Consider the following 20,985-nt stretch of genomic DNA (forward strand, 5'->3'; position numbering starts at 1 on the left):
CGTTACACCTGAAACATCCCAGGAAAGAGAAGAATGGATAAAGAAGTTGTGGTCCTTATGTACAATGGAATATCACTCAGCCATGAAATCAACGTCATAAGGCTAGGAGCAGCATGATGAGTGGATTTAGGTACGACGATTCTAAGTGAAATAAGTCACACAGAAAAAGACACTTACCATAAGATATCACTTATAGAGGGAATGTAAAAACCGCTACCCTTGAACTGAATTACAAAACAGAACAGAGTCGCACGTTTAGAAAACACACTATGGCTGCTTAACGGGAAAGGTGAGGTGGGGTGATGCATAAAACAAGGGTTTCAAATTAGCTCAGATACCGTTCCATAAACCCAATATGTAATAGACAAGACCTACTCCTTGCTCAGTTTACTGGACTCAACACCCCCTATTCACCGCCCAAGAATATATTTGACTAGTAAGAATCTTAAAACCTATGTATTGCTATCTCTCTGTAAGTGAGTCAAGTGGGTGTAAAGCGGCATAAACACAGCAGTGCAAAGCAGCTAAACCCCATTCTAAAAATCAATTACTTTTAAAAACCCGTGAACCAAAGACAGTGAAAGAGAGAGAAATTCTTACAAAATTCGTTCAGGGGCTGCGATGCGACCTGGATTGACCATATCTAGACCCACAGCTGATTGAGACATAAGGGTGGACACTCTTGGGGCTGAGAGGTTTGGTGAGGTTGGGTGAGCTAACGCAGACCCTGTAAAGTAATACGGCGTGGTACCCATCCCATGGGTCCCAAATCTCCAGGTTCAAGGGCATCTTCCTACATCGAAAACATGCATGAGAAACCCAGAAGATGGTACACCGTGTGATCGGGAAAGGTTTCTAAAACGCACCTCATTTCTCATCTCCTTGTGCTCCGGTTCGCCATTCCAGCCGCTTTACTAGCAATCTCCCTCCTTGGAGAATCAGCACCTTTAACCTCCTGTTCCGTACAGGTTGCAATTTGTCCTGAGGATGAACGGGAAGAGGGGGAACCAATGAGAGACTAGCTCTAGGTGTTGGGACAGGCACAGGTCACTCTATTTTCCCATCAGGAAGAAGAATTAACCACAGGCTCAGCCTGCCGCCCGGAGCCAGAAGAGGGCCTGAAGCAATCCTGCGCTTTTGCGGCCAGCTCCCAAGAAAGCGAGTTGAGAAATGGAGCTCAGGGGCACTGCAATTCACAGACCTGCACAGTTAGAAATGATAACTCTCGTCCACAAATATATTGAGGGAAGGCAACGAAGAGAATTTGAAAGCAAGGCAGAATTGCAGGAAACAGATTTCAGGAGGTAGATTCGAATCGCCTTTAAAGCACAGGAAAAGCGGCAAAACCTCGACAATGATGCCCTTGGCCAAAAAGGGCGTATGCGTTTTTTCCTGAATATATTCAGGAAAAAACGCATACGCCCTTTTTGGCCAACCAAGCAACCTGGAAAGGCAAATCAGCGCTACAAAGAAGTCTCGCTTCCCATCGGTCAAAAGGGCCATGCTGAATAAAGTGTCAAAACCAGAAATGCAGGACAGGCCATGGAGAAATGGGAGCCTTGCTACGCTGATGGGCGGGCTGTAAATGGCCAACAGCCACTCTGGAGAAGTGTACGGTGTGTCCTGAAACATCTAAAAAACTCAGCTTAGAGAGCATAGGGCACTTCCACTCATGGGCGTATAAATTGGGAAAACTAAAAATCAGCAAGACACAGGCACCCCAAAGTTTAGGGCTGCTCTGTTGACAAGAACCTCCACTTCGTTACACCTGAAACATCCCAGGAAAGAGAAGAATGGATAAAGAAGTTATGGTCCTTATGTACATTGGAATATCACTCAGCCATGAAATCAACGTCATAAGGCTAGGAGCAGCATGATGAGTGGATTTAGGTACGACGATTCTAAGTGAAATAAGTCACACAGAAAAAGACACTTATCATAAGATATCACTTATAGAGGGAATGTAAAAACCGCTACCCTTGAACTGAATTACAAAACAGAACAGAGTCGCACGTTTAGAAAACACACTATGGCTGCTTAACGGGAAAGGTGAGGTGGGGTGATGCATAAAACAAGGGTTTCAAATTAGCTCAGATACCGTTCCATAAACCCAATATGTAATAGACAAGACCTACTCCTTGCTCAGTTTACTGGACTCAACACCCCCTATTCACCGCCCAAGAATATATTTGACTAGTAAGAATCTTAAAACCTATGTATTGCTATCTCTCTGTAAGTGAGTCAAGTGGGTGTAAAGCGGCATAAACACAGCAGTGCAAAGCAGCTAAACCCCATTCTAAAAATCAATTACTTTTAAAAACCCGTGAAACAAAGACAGTGAAAGAGAGAGAAATTCTTACAAAATTCGTTCAGGGGCTGCGATGCCACCTGGATTGACCATATCTAGACCCACAGCTGACTGAGACATAAGGGTGGACACTCTTGGGGCCGAGAGGTTTAGTGAGGTTGGGTGAGCTAACGCAGACCCTTTAAAGTAATACGGCGTGGTACCCATCCCATGGGTCCCAAATCTCCAGGTTCAAGGGCATCTTCCTACATCGAAAACATGTATGAGAAACCCAGAAGATGGTACACCGTGTGATCGGGAAATGTTTTAAAACGCACCTCATTTCTCATCTTCCTGTGCTCCGGTTTGCCATTCCAGCCGCTTTACTAGCAATCTCCCTCCTTGGAGAATCAGCACCTTTAACCTCCTGTTCCGTACAGGTTGCAATTTGTCCTGAGGATGAACGGGAAGAGGAGGAACCAATGAGAGACTAGCTCTAGTTGTTGGGACAGGGACAGGTCAATCTATTTTCCCATGAGGAAGAAGAATTAACCACAGGCTCAGCCTGCCGCCCGGAGCCAGAATAGGGCCTGAAGCAATCCTGCGCTTTTGCGGCCAGCTCCCAAGAAAGCGAGTTGAGAAATGGAGCTCAGGGGCACTGCAATTCACAAACCTGCAGAGTTAGAAATGATAACTCTCGTCCACAAATATATTCAGGGAAGGCAACGAAGAGGATTTGAAAGCAAGGAAGAATTGCAGGAAACAGATTTCAGGAGGTAGATTCGAATCGCCTTTAAAGCACAGGAAAAGCGGCAAAACCTCGACAATGATGCCCTTGGCCAAAAAGGGCGTATGCGTTTTTTCCTGAATATATTCAGGAAAAAACGCATACGCCCTTTTTGGCCAACCAAGCAACCTGGAAAGGCAAATCAGCGCTACAAAGAAGTCTCGCTTCCCATCGGTCAAAAGGGCCATGCTGAATAAAGGGTCAAAACCAGAAATGCAGGACAGGCCATGGAGAAATGGGAGCCTTGCTACGCTGATGGGCGGGCTGTAAATGGCCAACAGCCACTCTGGAGAAGTGTACGGTGTGTCCTGAAACATCTAAAAAACTCAGCTTAGAGAGCATAGGGGACTTCCACTCATGGGCGTATAAATTGGGAAAACTAAAAATCAGCAAGACACAGGCACCCCAAAGTTTAGGGCTGCTCTGTTGACAAGAACCTCCACTTCGTTACACCTGAAACATCCCAAGAAAGAGAAGAATGGATAAAGAAGTTGTGGTCCTTATGTACAATGGAATATCACTCAGCCATGAAATCAACGTCATAAGGCTAGGAGCAGCATGATGAGTGGATTTAGGTACGACGATTCTAAGTGAAATAAGTCACACAGAAAAAGACACTTATCATAAGATATCACTTATAGAGGGAATGTAAAAACCGCTACCCTTGAACTGAATTACAAAACAGAACAGAGTCGCACGTTTAGAAAACACACTATGGCTGCTTAACGGGAAAGGTGAGGTGGGGTGATGCATAAAACAAGGGTTTCAAATTAGCTCAGATACCGTTCCATAAACCCAATATGTAATAGACAAGACCTACTCCTTGCTCAGTTTACTGGACTCAACACCCCCTATTCACCGCCCAAGAATATATTTGACTAGTAAGAATCTTAAAACCTATGTATTGCTATCTCTCTGTAAGTGAGTCAAGTGGGTGTAAAGCGGCATAAACACAGCAGTGCAAAGCAGCTAAACCCCATTCTAAAAATCAATTACTTTTAAAAACCCATGAACCAAAGACCGTGAAAGAGAGAGAAATTCTTACAAAATTCGTTCAGGGGCTGCGATGCCACCTGGATTGACCATATCTAGACCCACAGCTGATTGAGACATAAGGGTGGACACTCTTGGGGCTGAAAGGTTTGGTGAGGTTAGGTGAGCTAATGCAGACCCTGTAAAGTAATACGGCGTGGTACCCATCCCATGGGTCCCAAATCTCCAGGTTCAAGGGCATCTTCCTACATCGAAAACATGCATGAGAAACCCAGAAGATGGTACACCGTGTGATCGGGAAAGGTTTCTAAAACGCACCTCATTTCTCATCTCCTTGTGCTCCGGTTCGCCATTCCAGCCGCTTTACTAGCAATCTCCCTCCTTGGAGAATCAGCACCTTTAACCTCCTGTTCCGTACAGGTTGCAATTTGTCCTGAGGATGAACGGGAAGAGGGGGAACCAATGAGAGACTAGCTCTAGGTGTTGGGACAGGCACAGGTCACTCTATTTTCCCATCAGGAAGAAGAATTAACCACAGGCTCAGCCTGCCGCCCGGAGCCAGAAGAGGGCCTGAAGCAATCCTGCGCTTTTGCGGCCAGCTCCCAAGAAAGCGAGTTGAGAAATGGAGCTCAGGGGCACTGCAATTCACAGACCTGCACAGTTAGAAATGATAACTCTCGTCCACAAATATATTGAGGGAAGGCAACGAAGAGAATTTGAAAGCAAGGCAGAATTGCAGGAAACAGATTTCAGGAGGTAGATTCGAATCGCCTTTAAAGCACAGGAAAAGCGGCAAAACCTCGACAATGATGCCCTTGGCCAAAAAGGGCGTATGCGTTTTTTCCTGAATATATTCAGGAAAAAACGCATACGCCCTTTTTGGCCAACCAAGCAACCTGGAAAGGCAAATCAGCGCTATAAAGAAGTCTCGCTTCCCATCGGTCAAAAGGGCCATGCTGAATAAAGTGTCAAAACCAGAAATGCAGGACAGGCCATGGAGAAATGGGAGCCTTGCTATGCTGATGGGCGGGCTGTAAATGGCCAACAGCCACTCTGGAGAAGTGTACGGTGTGTCCTGAAACATCTAAAAAACTCAGCTTAGAGAGCATAGGGCACTTCCACTCATGGGCGTATAAATTGGGAAAACTAAAAATCAGCAAGACACAGGCACCCCAAAGTTTAGGGCTGCTCTGTTGAAAAGAACCTCCACTTCGTTACACCTGAAACATCCCAGGAAAGAGAAGAATGGATAAAGAAGTTATGGTCCTTATGTACATTGGAATATCACTCAGCCATGAAATCAACGTCATAAGGCTAGGAGCAGCATGATGAGTGGATTTAGGTACGACGATTCTAAGTGAAATAAGTCACACAGAAAAAGACACTTATCATAAGATATCACTTATAGAGGGAATGTAAAAACCGCTACCCTTGAACTGAATTACAAAACAGAACAGAGTCGCACGTTTAGAAAACACACTATGGCTGCTTAACGGGAAAGGTGAGGTGGGGTGATGCATAAAACAAGGGTTTCAAATTAGCTCAGATACCGTTCCATAAACCCAATATGTAATAGACAAGACCTACTCCTTGCTCAGTTTACTGGACTCAACACCCCCTATTCACCGCCCAAGAATATATCTGACTAGTAAGAATCTTAAAACCTATGTATTGCTATCTCTCTGTAAGTGAGTCAAGTGGGTGTAAAGCGGCATAAACACAGCAGTGCAAAGCAGCTAAACCCCATTATAAAAATCAATTACTTTTAAAGACCCGTGAACCAAAGACAGTGAAAGAGAGAGAAATTCTTACAAAATTCGTTCAGGGGCTGCGATGCCACCTGGATTGACCATATCTAGACCCACAGCTGATTGAGACATAAGGGTGGACACTCTTGGGGCTGAGAGGTTTGGTGAGGTTGGGTGAGCTAACGCAGACCCTGTAAAGTAATACGGCGTGGTACCCATCCCATGGGTCCCAAATCTCCAGGTTCAAGGGCATCTTCCTACATCGAAAACATGCATAAGAAACCCAGAAGATGGTACACCGTGTGATCGGGAAAGGTTTCTAAAACGCACCTCATTTCTCATCTCCTTGTGCTCCGGTTCGCCATTCCAGCCGCTTTACTAGCAATCTCCCTCCTTGGAGAATCAGCACCTTTAACCTCCTGTTCCGTACAGGTTGCAATTTGTCCTGAGGATGAACGGGAAGAGGGGGAACCAATGAGAGACTAGCTCTAGGTGTTGGGACAGGCACAGGTCAATCTATTTTCCCATCAGGAAGAAGAATTAACCACAGGCTCAGCCTTCCGCCTGGAGCCAGAATAGGGCCTGAAGCAATCCTGCGCTTTTGCGGCCAGCTCCCAAGAAAGCGAGTTGAGAAATGGAGCTCAGGGGCACTGCAATTCACAAACCTGCAGAGTTAGAAATGATAACTCTCGTCCACAAATATATGGAGGGAAGGCAACGAAGAGGATTTGAAAGCAAGGCAGAATTGCAGGAAACAGATTTCAGGAGGTAGATTCGAATCGCCTTTAAAGCACAGGAAAAGCGGCAAAACCTCGACAATGATGCCCTTGGCCAAAAAGGGCGTATGCGTTTTTTCCTGAATATATTCAGGAAAAAACGCATACGCCCTTTTTGGCCAACCAAACAACCTGGAAAGGCAAATCAGCGCTACAAAGAAGTCTCGCTTCCCATCGGTCAAAAGGGCCATGCTGAATAAAGTGTCAAAACCAGAAATGCAGGACAGGCCATGGAGAAATGGGAGCCTTGCTACGCTGATGGGCGGGCTGTAAATGGCCAGCAGCCACTCTGGAGAAGTGTACGGTGTGTCCTGAAACATCTAAAAAACTCAGCTTAGAGAGCAAAGGGCACTTCCACTCATGGGCGTATAAATTGGGAAAACTAAAAATCAGCAAGACACAGGCACCCCAAAGTTTAGGGCTGCTGTGTTGACAAGAAACTCCACTTCGTTCCACCTGAAATATCCCAGGAAAGAGAAGAATGGATAAAGAAGTTGTGGTCCTTATGTACTATGGAATATCACTCAGCCATGAAATCAACGTCATAAGGCTAGGAGCAGCATGATGAGTGGATTTAGGTACGACGATTCTAAGTGAAATAAGTCACACAGAAAAAGACACTTATCATAAGATATCACTTATAGAGGGAATGTAAAAACCGCTACCCTTGAACTGAATTACAAAACAGAACAGAGTCGCACGTTTAGAAAACACACTATGGCTGCTTAACGGGAAAGGTGAGGTGGGGTGATGCATAAAACAAGGGTTTCAAATTAGCTCAGATACCGTTCCATAAACCCAATATGTAATAGACAAGACCTACTCCTTGCTCAGTTTACTGGACTCAACACCCCCTATTCACCGCCCAAGAATATATTTGACTAGTAAGAATCTTAAAACCTATGTATTGATATCTCTCTGTAAGTGGGTGTAAAGCGGCATAAACACAGCAGTGCAAAGCAGCTAAACCCCATTATAAAAATCAATTACTTTTAAAGACCCGTGAAACAAAGACAGTGAAAGCGAGAGAAATTCTTACAAAATTCGTTCAGGGGCTGCGATGCCACCTGGATTGACCATATCTAGACCCACAGCTGACTGAGACATAAGAGTGGACACTCTTGGGGCTGAGAGTTTTGGTGAGGTTGGGTGAGCTAACGCAGACCCTGTAAAGTAATACGGCGTGGTACCCATCCCATGGGTCCCAAATCTCCAGGTTCAAGGGCATCTTCCTACATCGAAAACATGCATGAGAAACCCAGAAGATGGTACACCGTGTGATCGGGAAAGGTTTCTAAAACGCACCTCATTTCTCATCTCCTTGTGCTCCGGTTCGCCATTCCAGCCGCTTTACTAGCAATCTCCCTCCTTGGAGAATCAGCACCTTTAACCTCCTGTTCCGTACAGGTGGCAATTTGTCCTGAGGATGAACAGGAAGAGGGGGAACCAATGAGAGACTAGCTCTAGGTGTTGGGACAGGCACAGGTCACTCTATTTTCCTATCAGGAAGAAGAACCAAGCACAGGAGCAGCCTGCCGCCCGGAGCCAGAATAGGGCCTGAAGCAATCCTGCGCTTTTGCAGCCAGCTCCCAAGAAAGCGAGTTGAAAAATGGACCTCAGGGGCACTGCAATTCACAGACCTGCAGAGTTAGAAATGATAACTCTCGTCCACAAATATATTGAGGGAAGGCAACGAAGAGGATTTGAAAGCAAGGCAGAATTGCAGGAAACCGATTTCAGGAGGTAGATTCGAATCGCCTTTATAGCACAGGAAAAGCGGCAAAACCTCGACAATGATGCCCTTGGCCAAAAAGGGCGTATGCGTTTTTTCCTGAATATATTCAGGAAAAAACGCATACGCCCTTTTTGGCCAACCAAGCAACCTGGAAAGGCAAATCAGCGCTACAAAGAAGTCTCGCTTCCCATCGGTCAAAAGGGCCATGCTGAATAAAGTGTCAAAACCAGAAATGCAGGACAGGCCATGGAGAAATGGGAGCCTTGCTACACTGATGGGCGGGCTGTAAATTGCCAACAGCCACTCTGGAGAAGTGTACGGTGTGTCCTGAAACATCTAAAAAACTCAGCTTAGAGAGCAAAGGGCACTTCCACTCATGGGCGTATAAATTGGGAAAACTAAAAATCAGCAAGACACAGGCACCCCAAAGTTTAGGGCTGCTCTGTTGACAAGAACCTCCACTTCGTTACACCTTAAACATCCCAGGAAAGAGAAGAATGGATAAAGAAGTTGTGGTCCTTATGTACAATGGAATATCACTCAGCCATGAAATCAACGTCATAAGGCTAGGAGCAGCATGATGAGTGGATTTAGGTACGACGATTCTAAGTGAAATAAGTCACACAGAAAAAGACACTTATCATAAGATATCACTTATAGAGGGAATGTAAAAACCGCTACCCTTGAACTGAATTACAAAACAGAACAGAGTCGCACGTTTAGAAAACACACTATGGCTGCTTAACGGGAAAGGTGAGGTGGGGTGATGCATAAAACAAGGGTTTCAAATTAGCTCAGATACCGTTCCATAAACCCAATATGTAATAGACAAGACCTACTCCTTGCTCAGTGAACTGGACTCAACACCCCCTATTCACCGCCCAAGAATATATTTGACTAGTAAGAATCTTAAAACCTATGTATTGCTATCTCTCTGTAAGTGAGTCAAGTGGGTGTAAAGCGGCATAAACACAGCAGTGCAAAGCAGCTAAACCCCATTATAAAAATCAATTACTTTTAAAAACCCGTGAAACAAAGACAGTGAAAGAGAGAGAAATTCTTACAAAATTCGTTCAGGGGCTGCGATGCCACCTGGATTGACCATATCTAGACCCACAGCTGACTGAGCCATAATGGTGGACACTCTTGGGGCTGAGAGTTTTGGTGAGGTTGGGTGAGCTAACGCAGACCCTTTAAAGTATTATGGCGTGGTACCCATCCCATGGGTCCCAAATCTCCAGGTTCAAGGCCATCTTCCTTCATCGAAAACATGCATGAGAAACCCAGAAGATGGTACACCGTGTGATTGGGAAAGGTTTCTAAAATGCACCTCATTTCTCATCTCCTTGTGCTCCGGTTCGCCATTCCAGCCGCTTTACTAGCAATCTCCCTCCTTGGAGAATCAGCACCTTTAACCTCCTGTTCCGTACAGGTTGCAATTTGTCCTGAGGATGAACGGGAAGAGGGGGAACCAATGAGAGACTAGCTCTCGGTGTTGGGACAGGCACAGGTCACTCTATTTTCCCAGCAGGAAGAAGAATCAAGCACAGGATTGCCTGCCGCCCGGAGCCAGAATAGGGCCTGAAGCAATCCTGCGCTTTTGCAGCCAGCTCCCAAGAAAGCGAGTTGAAAAATGGACCTCAGGGGCACTGCAATTCACAAACCTGCAGAGTTAGAAATGATAACTCTCGTCCACAAATATACTGAGGGAAGGCAACGAAGAGGATTTTAAAGCAAGGAAGAATTGCAGGAAACAGATTTCAGGAGGTAGATTCGAATCGCCTTTAAAGCACAGGAAAAGCGGCAAAACCTCGACAATGATGCCCTTGGCCAAAAAGGGCGTATGCGTTTTTTCCTGAATATATTCAGGAAAAAACGCATACGCCCTTTTTGGCCAACCAAGCAACCTGGAAAGGCAAATCAGCGCTACAAAGAAGTCTCGCTTCCCATCGGTCAAAAGGGCCATGCTGAATAAAGGGTCAAAACCAGAAATGCAGGACAGGCCATGGAGAAATGGGAGCCTTGCTACACTGATGGGCGGACTGTAAATGGCCAACAGCCACTCTGGAGAAGTGAACGGTGTGTCCTGAAACATCTAAAAAACTCAGCTTACAGAGCATAGGGCACTTCCACTCATGGGCGTATAAATTGGGAAAACTAAAAATCAGCAAGACACAGGCACCCCAAAGTTTAGGGCTGCTCTGTTGACAAGAACCTCCACTTCGTTACACCTGAAACATCCCAGGAAAGAGAAGAATGGATAAAGAAGTTGTGGTCCTTATGTACAATGGAATATCACTCAGCCATGAAATCAACGTCATAAGGCTAGGAGCAGCATGATGAGTGGATTTAGGTACGACGATTCTAAGTGAAATAAGTCACACAGAAAAAGACACTTATCATACGATATCACTTATAGAGGGAATGTAAAAACCGCTACCCTTGAACTGAATTACAAAACAGAACAGAGTCGCATGTTTAGAAAACACACTATGGCTGCTTAACGGGAAAGGTGAGGTGGGGTGATGCATAAAACAAGGGTTTCAAATTAGCTCAGATACCGTTCCATAAACCCAATATGTAATAGACAAGACCTACTCCTTGCTCAGTGAACTGGACTAAACACCCCCTATTCACCGCCCAAGAATATATCTGACTAGTAAGAATCTTAAAACCTATGTATTGATATCTCTCTGTAAGTGAGTCAAGTGGGTGTAAAGCGGCATAAACACAGCAGTGCAAAGCAGCTAAACCCCATTATAAAAATCAATTACTTTTAAAAACACGTGAAACAAAGACAGTGAAAGGGAGAGAAATTCTTACAAAATTCGTTCAGGGGCTGCGATGCCACCTGGATTGACCATATCTAGACCCACAGATGACTGAGACATAAGGGTGGACACTCTTGGGGCTGAGAGGTTTGGTGAGGTTGGGTGAGCAAACGCAGACCCTTTAAAGTAATACGGCGTGGTACCCATCCCATGGGTCCCAAATCTCCAGGTTCAAGGGCATCTTCCTACATCGAAAACATGCACGAGAAACCCAGAAGATGGTACACCGTGTGACCGGGAAAGGTTTCTAAAACGCACCTCATTTCTCATCTCCTTGTGCTCCGGTTCGCCATTCCAGCCGCTTTACTAGCAATCTCCCTCCTTGGAGAATCAGCACCTTTAACCTCCTGTTCCGTACACGTTGCAATTTGTCCTGAGGATGAACGGGAAGAGGGGGAACCAATGAGAGACTAGCTCTAGGTGTTGGGACAGGCACAGGTCTCTCTATTTTCCCATCAGGAAGCAGAATTAACCACAGGCTCAGCCTGCCGCCCGGAGCCAGAATAGGGCCTGAAGCAATCCTGCGCTTTTGCGGCCAGCTCCCAAGAAAGCGAGTTGAAAAATGGAGCTCAGGGGCACTGCAATTCACAAACCTGCAGAGTTAGAAATGATAACTCTCGTCCACAAATATATGGAGGGAAGGCTACGAAGAGGATTTGAAAGCAAGGCAGAATTGCAGGAAACAGATTTCAGGAGGTAGATTCGAATCGCCTTTAAAGCACAGGAAAAGCGGCAAAACCTCCACAATGATGCCCTTGGCCAAAAAGGGCGTATGCGTTTTTTCCTGAATATATTCAGGAAAAAACGCATACGCCCTTTTTGGCCAACCAAGCAACCTGGAAAGGCAAATCAGCGCTACAAAGAAGTCTCGCTTCCCATCGGTCAAAAGGGCCATGCTGAATAAAGTGTCAAAACCAGAAATGCAGGACAGGCCATGGAGAAATGGGAGCCTTGCTACGCTGATGGGCGGGCTGTAAATTGCCAACAGCCACTCTGGAGAAGTGTACGGTGTGTCCTGAAACATCTAAAAAACTCAGCTTAGAGAGCATAGGGCACTTCCACTCATGGGCGTATAAATTGGGAAAACTAAAAATCAGCAAGACACAGGCACCCCAAAGTTTAGGGCTGCTCTGTTGACAAGAACCTCCACTTCGTTACACCTTAAACATCCCAGGAAAGAGAAGAATGGATAAAGAAGTTGTGGTCGTTATGTACAATGGAATATCACTCAGCCATGAAATCAACGTCATAAGGCTAGGAGCAGCATGATGAGTGGATTTAGGTACGACGATTCTAAGTGAAATAAGTCACACAGAAAAAGACACTTATCATAAGATATCACTTATAGAGGGAATGTAAAAACCGCTACCCTTGAACTGAATTACAAAACAGAACAGAGTCGCACGTTTAGAAAACACACTATGGCTGCTTAACGGGAAAGGTGAGGTGGGGTGATGCATAAAACAAGGGTTTCAAATTAGCTCAGATACCGTTCCATAAACCCAATATGTAATAGACAAGACCTACTCCTTGCTCAGTGAACTGGACTCAACAACCCCTATTCACCGCCCAAGAATATATCTGACTAGTAAGAATCTTAAAACCTATGTATTGATATCTCTCTGTAAGTGAGTCAAGTAGGTGTAAAGCGGCATAAACACAGCAGTGCAAAGCAGCTAAACCCCATTATAAAAATCAATTACTTTTAAAAACCCGTGAAACAAAGACAGTGAAAGGGAGAGAAATTCTTACAAAATTCGTTCAGGGGCTGCGATGCCACCTGGATTGACCATATCTAGACCCACAGATGACTGAGACATAAGGGTGGACACTCTTGGGGCTGAGAGGTTTGGTGAGGTTGGGTGAGCAAACGCAGACCCTTTAAAGTAATACGGCGTGGTACCCATCCCATGGGTCCCAAATCTCCAGGTTCAAGGGCATCTTCCTACATCGAAAACATGCACGAGAAACCCAGAAGATGGTACACCGTGTGACCGGGAAAGGTTTCTAAAACGCACCTCATTTCTCATCTCCTTGTGCTCCGGTTCGCCATTCCAGCCGCTTTACTAGCAATCTCCCTCCTGGGAGAATCAGCACCTTTAACCTCCTGTTCCGTACACGTTGCAATTTGTCCTGAGGATGAACGGGAAGAGGGGGAACCAATGAGAGACTAGCTCTAGGTGTTGGGACAGGCACAAGTCACTCTATTTTCCCATCAGGAAGAAGAATTAACGACAGGCTCAGCCTGCCGCCCGGAGCCAGAATAGGGCCTGAAGCAATCCTGCGCTTTTGCGGCCAGCTCCCAAGAAAGCGAGTTAAAAAATGGAGCTCAGGGGCACTGCAATTCACAAACCTGCAGAGGTAGAAATGATAACTCTCGTCCACAAATATATGGAAGGAAGGCAACGATGAGGATTTGAAAGCAAGGCAGAATTGCAGGAAACAGATTTCAGGAGGTAGATTCGAATCGCCTTTAAAGCACAGGAAAAGCGGCAAAACCTCCACAATGATGCCCTTGGACAAAAAGGGCGTATGCGTTTTTTCCTGAATAGATTCAGGAAAAAACGCATACGCCCTTTTTGGCCAACCAAGCAACCTGGAAAGGCAAATCAGCGCTACAAAGAAGTCTCGCTTCCCATCGGTCAAAAGGGCCATGCTGAATAATGGGTCAAAACCAGAAATGCAGGACAGGCCATGGAGAAATGGGAGCCTTGCTACACTGATGGGCGGACTGTAAATGGCCAACAGCCACTCTGGAGAAGTGAACGGTGTGTCCTGAAACATCTAAAAAACTCAGCTTAGAGAGCATAGGGCACTTCCACTCATGGGCGTATAAATTGGGAAAACTAAAAATCAGCAAGACACAGGCACCCCAAAGTTTAGGGCTGCTCTGTTGACAAGAACCTCCACTTCGTTACACCTGAAACATCCCAGGAAAGAGAAGAATGGATAAAGAAGTTGTGGTCCTTATGTACAATGGAATATCACTCAGCCATGAAATCAACGTCATAAGGCTAGGAGCAGCATGATGAGTGGATTTAGGTACGACGATTCTAAGTGAAATAAGTCACACAGAAAAAGACACTTATCATAAGATATCACTTACAGAGAGAATGTAAAAACCGCTACCCTTGAACTGAATTACAAAACAGAACAGAGTCGCACGTTTAGAAAACACACTATGGCTGCTTAACGGGAAAGGTGAGGTGGGGTGATGCATAAAACAAGGGTTTCAAATTAGCTCAGATACCGTTCCATAAACCCAATATGTAATAGACAAGACCTACTCCTTGCTCAGTGAACTGGACTCAACGCCCCCTATTCACCGCCCAAGAATATATCTGACTAGTAAGAATCTTAAAACCTATGTATTGATATCTCTCTGTAAGTGAGTCAAGTAGGTGTAAAGCGGCATAAACACAGCAGTGCAAAGCAGCTAAACACCATTATAAAAATCAATTACTTTTAAAAACCCGTGAAACAAAGACAGTGAAAGAGAGAGAAATTCTTACAAAATTCGTTCAGGGGCTGCGATGCCACCTGGATTGACCATATCTAGACCCACAGATGACTGAGACATAAGGGTGGACACTCTTGGGGCTGAGAGGTTTGGTGAGGTTGGGTGAGCAAACGCAGACCCTTTAAAGTAATACGGCGTGGTACCCATCCCATGGGTCCCAAATCTCCAGGGTCAAGGGCATCTTCCTAAGTCAAAAACATGCACGAGAAACCCAGAAGATGGTACACCGTGTGATCGGGAAAGGTTTCTAAAACGCACCTCATTTCTCATCTCCTTGTGCTCCGGTTCGCCATTCCAGCCGCTTTACTAGCAATCTCCCTCCTTGGAGAATCAGCACCTTTAACCTCCTGTTCCGTACACGTTGCAATTTGTCCTGAGGATGAACGGGAAGAGGGGGAACCAATGAGAGACTAGCTCTAGGTGTTGGGACAGGCACAGGTCACTCTATTTTCCCATCAGGAAGCAGAATTAACCACAGGCTCAGCCTGCCGCCCGGAGCCAGAATAGGGCCTGAAGCAATCCTGCGCTTTTGCGGCCAGCTCCCAAGAAAGCGAGTTGAAAAATGGAGCTCAGGGGCACTGCAATTCACAAACCTGCAGAGTTAGAAATGATAACTCTCGTCCACAAATATATGGAGGGAAGGCTACGAAGAGGATTTGAAAGCAAGGCAGAATTGCAGGAAACCGATTTCAGGAGGTAGATTCGAATCGCCTTTAAAGCACAGGAAAAGCGGCAAAACCTCGACAATGATGCCCTTGGCCAAAAAGGGCGTATGCGTTTTTTCCTGAATATATTCAGGAAAAAACGCATACGCCCTTTTTGGCCAACCAAGCAACCTGGAAAGGCAAATCAGCGCTACAAAGAAGTCTCGCTTCCCATCGGTCAAAAGGGCCATGCTGAATAAAGTGTCAAAACCAGAAATGCAGGACAGGCCATGGAGAAATGGGAGCCTTGCTACGCTGAATGGCGGGCTGTAAATTGCCAACAGCCACTCTGGAGAAGTGTAAGGTGTGTCCTGAAACATCTAAAAAACTCAGCTTAGAGAGCATAGGGCACTTCCACTCATGGGCGTATAAATTGGGAAAACTAAAAATCAGCAAGACACAGGCACCCCAAAGTTTAGGGCTGCTCTGTTGACAAGAACCTCCACTTCGTTACACCTTAAACATCCCAGGAAAGAGAAGAATGGATAAAGAAGTTGTGGTCCTGAGGAGAGAAGATGGCGGAAGTTTAAGACGCGGAGATCACCTTCCTTCCCACAGATACAGTAGAAATACATGTACACGTGGAACTGCTCCTACAGAACACCCACTGAACGCTGGCAGAAAACGTCAGACCTCCCAAAAGGCAAGAAACTCCCCCCGTACTTGGGTAGGGCAAAAGAAAAAAGAAATAACAGAGACAAAAGAATAGGGACGGCACCTGCACCAGTGGGAGGGAGCTGTGAAGGAGGAAAGATTTCCACGCACTAGGAGCCCCTTCGCGGGCAGAGACTGCGGGTGGCAGAGGGGGGAAGCTTCGGAGCCACGGAGGAGAGCGCAGCCACAGGGGTGTGGAGGGCAAAGCGGAGAGATTCCCGCACGGAGGCTCGGCGCCGAGCAGCACTCACCAGCCCGAGAGGCTTGTCTGCTCAGCCGCCGGGGCGGGCGGGGCTGGGAGCTGAGGCTCGGGCTGCGGTCGGATCGCAGGGAGAGGACTGGGATTGGCGGCGTGAACACAGCCTGAAGGGGTTAGTGCACCACAGCTAGCCGGGAGGGAGTCCGGGAAAAAGTCTGCAGCTGCCGAAGAGGCAAGAGACTTTTTCTTCCCTGTTTCCTGGTGCGCGAGGAGAGGGGATTCAGAGCGCCGCCTAAACGAACTTCAGAGACGGGCGCGAGCCGCAGCTAACAGCGCGGATCCCATAGCAACAGGGGCGCAGAGGGAAAAACGGAGAGACTCCCGCACAGAGGCTCGGCGCTGAGCAGCGCTCACCAGCCCGAGAGGCTTGTCTGCTCCCCCGCCGGGGCGGGCGGGGTTGGGAGCGGAGGCTCGGGCTTCGGTCGGATCGCAGGGAGAGGACTGGGGTTGGCGGCGTGAACACAGCCTGAAGGGGTTAGCGCACCACAGCTGGCTGGGAGGGAGACCGGGAAAAAGTCTGCAGCTGCCGAAGAGGCAAGAGACTTTTTCTTGCCTCTTTGTTTCGCGGCGCGCAAGGAGAGGGGATTCAGAGCGCCGCCTAAACGAACTCCAGAAACTGGCACGAGCCGCGGCTATCAGCGCGGACCCCAGAGACGGGCGTGAGACGCTGGGGCTGCTGCTGCCGCCTCCAAGAAGCCTGTGTGCGAGCACAGGTCACTCTCCACACCGCCCCTCCCGGGAGCCCGTGCAGCCCGCCACTGCCAGCGTCCCGTGATCCAGGGACAACATCCTCCGGGAGAACGCACTGCGCGCCTCAGGCTGCTGCAAAGTCACGCCGGCCTCTGACGCCGCAGGCTCGCCCCGCCTCCTCTGTACCCCTCCCTCCCCGTGGCCTGGGTGAGCCAGAGTCCCCGAAGCAGCTGCTCCTTTAACCCCGTCCTGTCTGGGCGGGGAACAGACGCCCTCAGGCGACCTACACGCAGAGGCGGGTCCAAATCCAAAGCTGATCCCCAGGAGCTGTGCGAACAGAGAAGAGGAGGGGAAATCTGTCCCAGCAGCCTCAGAAGAAGCGGATTAAAACTCCACAAACAACTTGATGTGCCTGCATCTGTTGAATACCTGAATAGACAACGAATCATCCCAAATTCAGGAGGTGGACTTTGGGAGCAGGATATATTAATTTTTCCCCTTTTCCTTTTTTTTTTTGTGAGTGTATATGTATATGCTTCTGGGGTAGATTTTGTCTGTATAGCTTTGCTTTACAATAGCTTTATTTTACTTCACTATATTATAGCTTCTTTCTTTCTTTTCTTTCTTTCTTTCTTTCTTTCTTTCTTTCCTTCCTTCCTTCCTTCCTTCCTCCTTCCTTCCTTCCTTCCTTCCTTCCTTCCTTCCTTTCTTTCTTTCTATTTTTTCTCCCTTTTACTCTGAGCCGTGTGGACGAAAGGCTCTTGGTGCTTCAGCCAGGCATCAGGGCCGTACCTCGGAGGTGGGAGAGCCAACTTCAGGACACTGGTCCACAAGAGACCTACCAGCTCCACGTAATACCAAACGGCAAAAATCTCTCAGAGATCTCCATCTCAACATCAAGACCCAGCATCACTCAATGACCAGCAAGCTACAGTGCTGAACACCCTATGCCAAACAACTAGCAAGACAGGAACACAGCCTCATCCATTAGCAGAGAGGCTGCCTAAAATCATAATAAGGCCACAGACACCCCAAAATACACCACCAGACGTGGACGTGCCCACCAGAAAGACAAGATCCAGCCTCATCCACCAGAGCTCAGGCACTAGTTCCCTCCACCAGGAAGCCTACACAACCCACTGAACCAACCTTAGCCACTGGGGACAGATACCAAAAACAACGGGAACTACAAACCTGCAACCTGTGATAAGGAGACCCCAAACACAGTAAGATAAGCAAAATGAGACGACAGAAAAACACACAGCAGATGAAGGAGCAGGGTCAAAACACACTAGACTTAACAAATGAAGAGGAAATAGGTAGTCTACCTGAAAAAGAATTCAGAATAATGATAGTAAGGATGATCCAAAATCTTGGAAATAGAATAGACAAAATGCAAGAAGCATTTAACAAGGACGTAGAAGAACTAAAGAGGAATCAAGCAATGATGAAAAACACAATAAATGAAATTAAAAATACTCTAGATGGGATCAATAGCAGAATAACTGAGGCAGAAGAAAGGATAAGTGACCTGGAAGATAAAATGGTGGAAATAACTACTGCAGAGCAGGATAAAGAAAAAAGAATGAAAAGAACTGAGGACAGTCTCAGAGACCTCTGGGACAGCATTAAACGCACCAACATTCGAATTATAGGGGTCCCAGAAGAAGAAGAGAAAAAGAAAGGGACTGAGAAAATATTTGAAGAGATTATAGTTGAAAACTTCCCTAATATGGGAAAGGAAATAGTTAATCAAGTCCTGGAAGCACAGAGAGTCCCATACAGGATAAACCCAAGGAGAAACACGCCAAGACACATATTAATCAAACTGTCAAAAATTAAATATAAGGAAAACATATTAAAGGCAGCAAGGGAAAAAAAACAAATAACACACAAGGGAATCCCCATAAGGTTAACATCTGATCTTTCAGCAGAAACTCTGCAAGCCAGAAGGGAGTGGCAGGATATACTTAAAGTGATGAAGGAGAAGAACCTACAACCAAGATTACTCTACCCAGCAAGGATCTCATTCAAATGTGATGGAGAAATTAAAACCTTTACAGACAAGCAAAAGCTGAGAGAGTTCAGCACTACCAAACCAGCTTTACAACAAATGCTAAAGGAACTTCTCTAGGCAAGAAACACAAGAGAAGGAAAACACCTACAATAACAAACCCAAAACATTTAAGAAAATGGGAATAGGAACATACATATCGATAATTACCTTGAATGTAAATGGATTAAATGCTCCCACCAAAAGACACAGGCTGGCTGAATGGATACAAAAACAAGACCCATATATATGCTGTCTACAAGAGACCCACTTCAGACCTAGAGACACATACAGACTGAAAGTGAGGGGATGGAAAAAGATATTCCATGCAAATGGAAATCAAAAGAAAGCTGGAGTAGCAATTCTCATATCAGACAAAATAGACTTTAAAATAAAGACTATTACAAGAGACAAAGAAGGACACTATATAATGATCAAGGGATCGATCCAAGAGGAAGGTATAACAATTGTAAATATTTATGCACCCAACATAGGAGCACCTCAATACATAAGGCAAGTACTAACAGCCATAAAAGGGGAAATCGACAGCAACACAATCATAGTAGGGGACTTTAACACCCCACTTTCACCAATGGACAGATCATCCAAAATGAAAATAAATAAGGAAACACAAGCTTTAAATGATACATTAAACAAGATGGACTTAATTGATATTTATAGGACATTCCACCCAAAAACAACAGAATACACATTTTTCTCAAGTGCTCATGGAACATTCTCCAGGATAGATCATATCTTGGGTCACAAATCAAACCTTGGTAAATTTAAGAAAATTGAAATCGTATCAAGTATCTTTTCCGACCACAACGCTATGAGACTAGATATCAATTACAGGAAAAGATCTGTAAAATATACAAACACATAGAGGCTACACAATACATTACTTAATAATGAAGTGATTACTGAAGAAATCAAAGGGGAAATCAAAAAATACCTAGAAATAAATGACAATGGAGATACGACGACCCAAAACCTATGGGACGCAGCAAAAGCAGTGCTAAGAGGGAAGTTTATAGCAATACAAGCCTACCTCAAGAAACAGGAAACATCTCGAATAAACAACCTAACCTTGCACCTAAAGCAATTACAGAAAGAAGAACAAAAAAACCCCAAAGCCAGCAGAAGGAAAGAAATTATAAAGATCAGGTCAGAAATAAATGAAAAAGAAATGAAGGAAACAATAGCAAAAATCAATAAAACTAAAAGCTGGTTCTTTGAGAAGATAAACAAAATTGATAAACCATTAGCCAGACTCATCAAGAGAAAAAGGGAGAAGACTCAGATCAATAGAATTAGAAATGAAAAAGGAGAAATAACCACTGACACTGCAGAAATACAAAAGATCATGAGAGATTACTACAAGCAACTCTATGCCAATAAAATGGACAACCTGGAAGAAATGGACAGATTCTTAGAAATGCACAAACTGCCGAGACTGAACCAGGAAGAAATAGAAAATATGAACAGACCAATCACAAGCACTGAAATTGAAACTGTGATTAAAAACCTTCCAACAAACAAAAGCCCAGGACCAGATGGCTTCACAGGTGAATTCTATCAAACATTTAGAGAAGAGCTAACACCTATCCTTCTCAAACTCTTCCAAAATATTGCAGAGGGAGGAACACTCCCAAACTCATTCTACGAGGCCACCATCACCCTGATACCAAAACCAGACAAAGATGTCACAAAGAAAGAAAACTACAGGCCAATATCACTGATGAACATAGATGCAAAAATCCTCAACAAAATACTAGCAAACAGAATCCAACAGCACATTAAAAGGATCATATACCATGATCAAGTGGGGTTTATCCCAGGAATGCAAGGATTCTTCAATATACGCAAATCAATCAATGTGATACACCATATTAACAAATTGAAGGAGAAAAACCATATGATCATCTCAATAGATGCAGAGAAAGCT

Source organism: Balaenoptera borealis (genome assembly GCF_965194805.1).
Source record: "Balaenoptera borealis genome assembly, chromosome: 10".
Taxonomy (NCBI): Eukaryota; Metazoa; Chordata; class Mammalia; order Artiodactyla; family Balaenopteridae; genus Balaenoptera; species Balaenoptera borealis.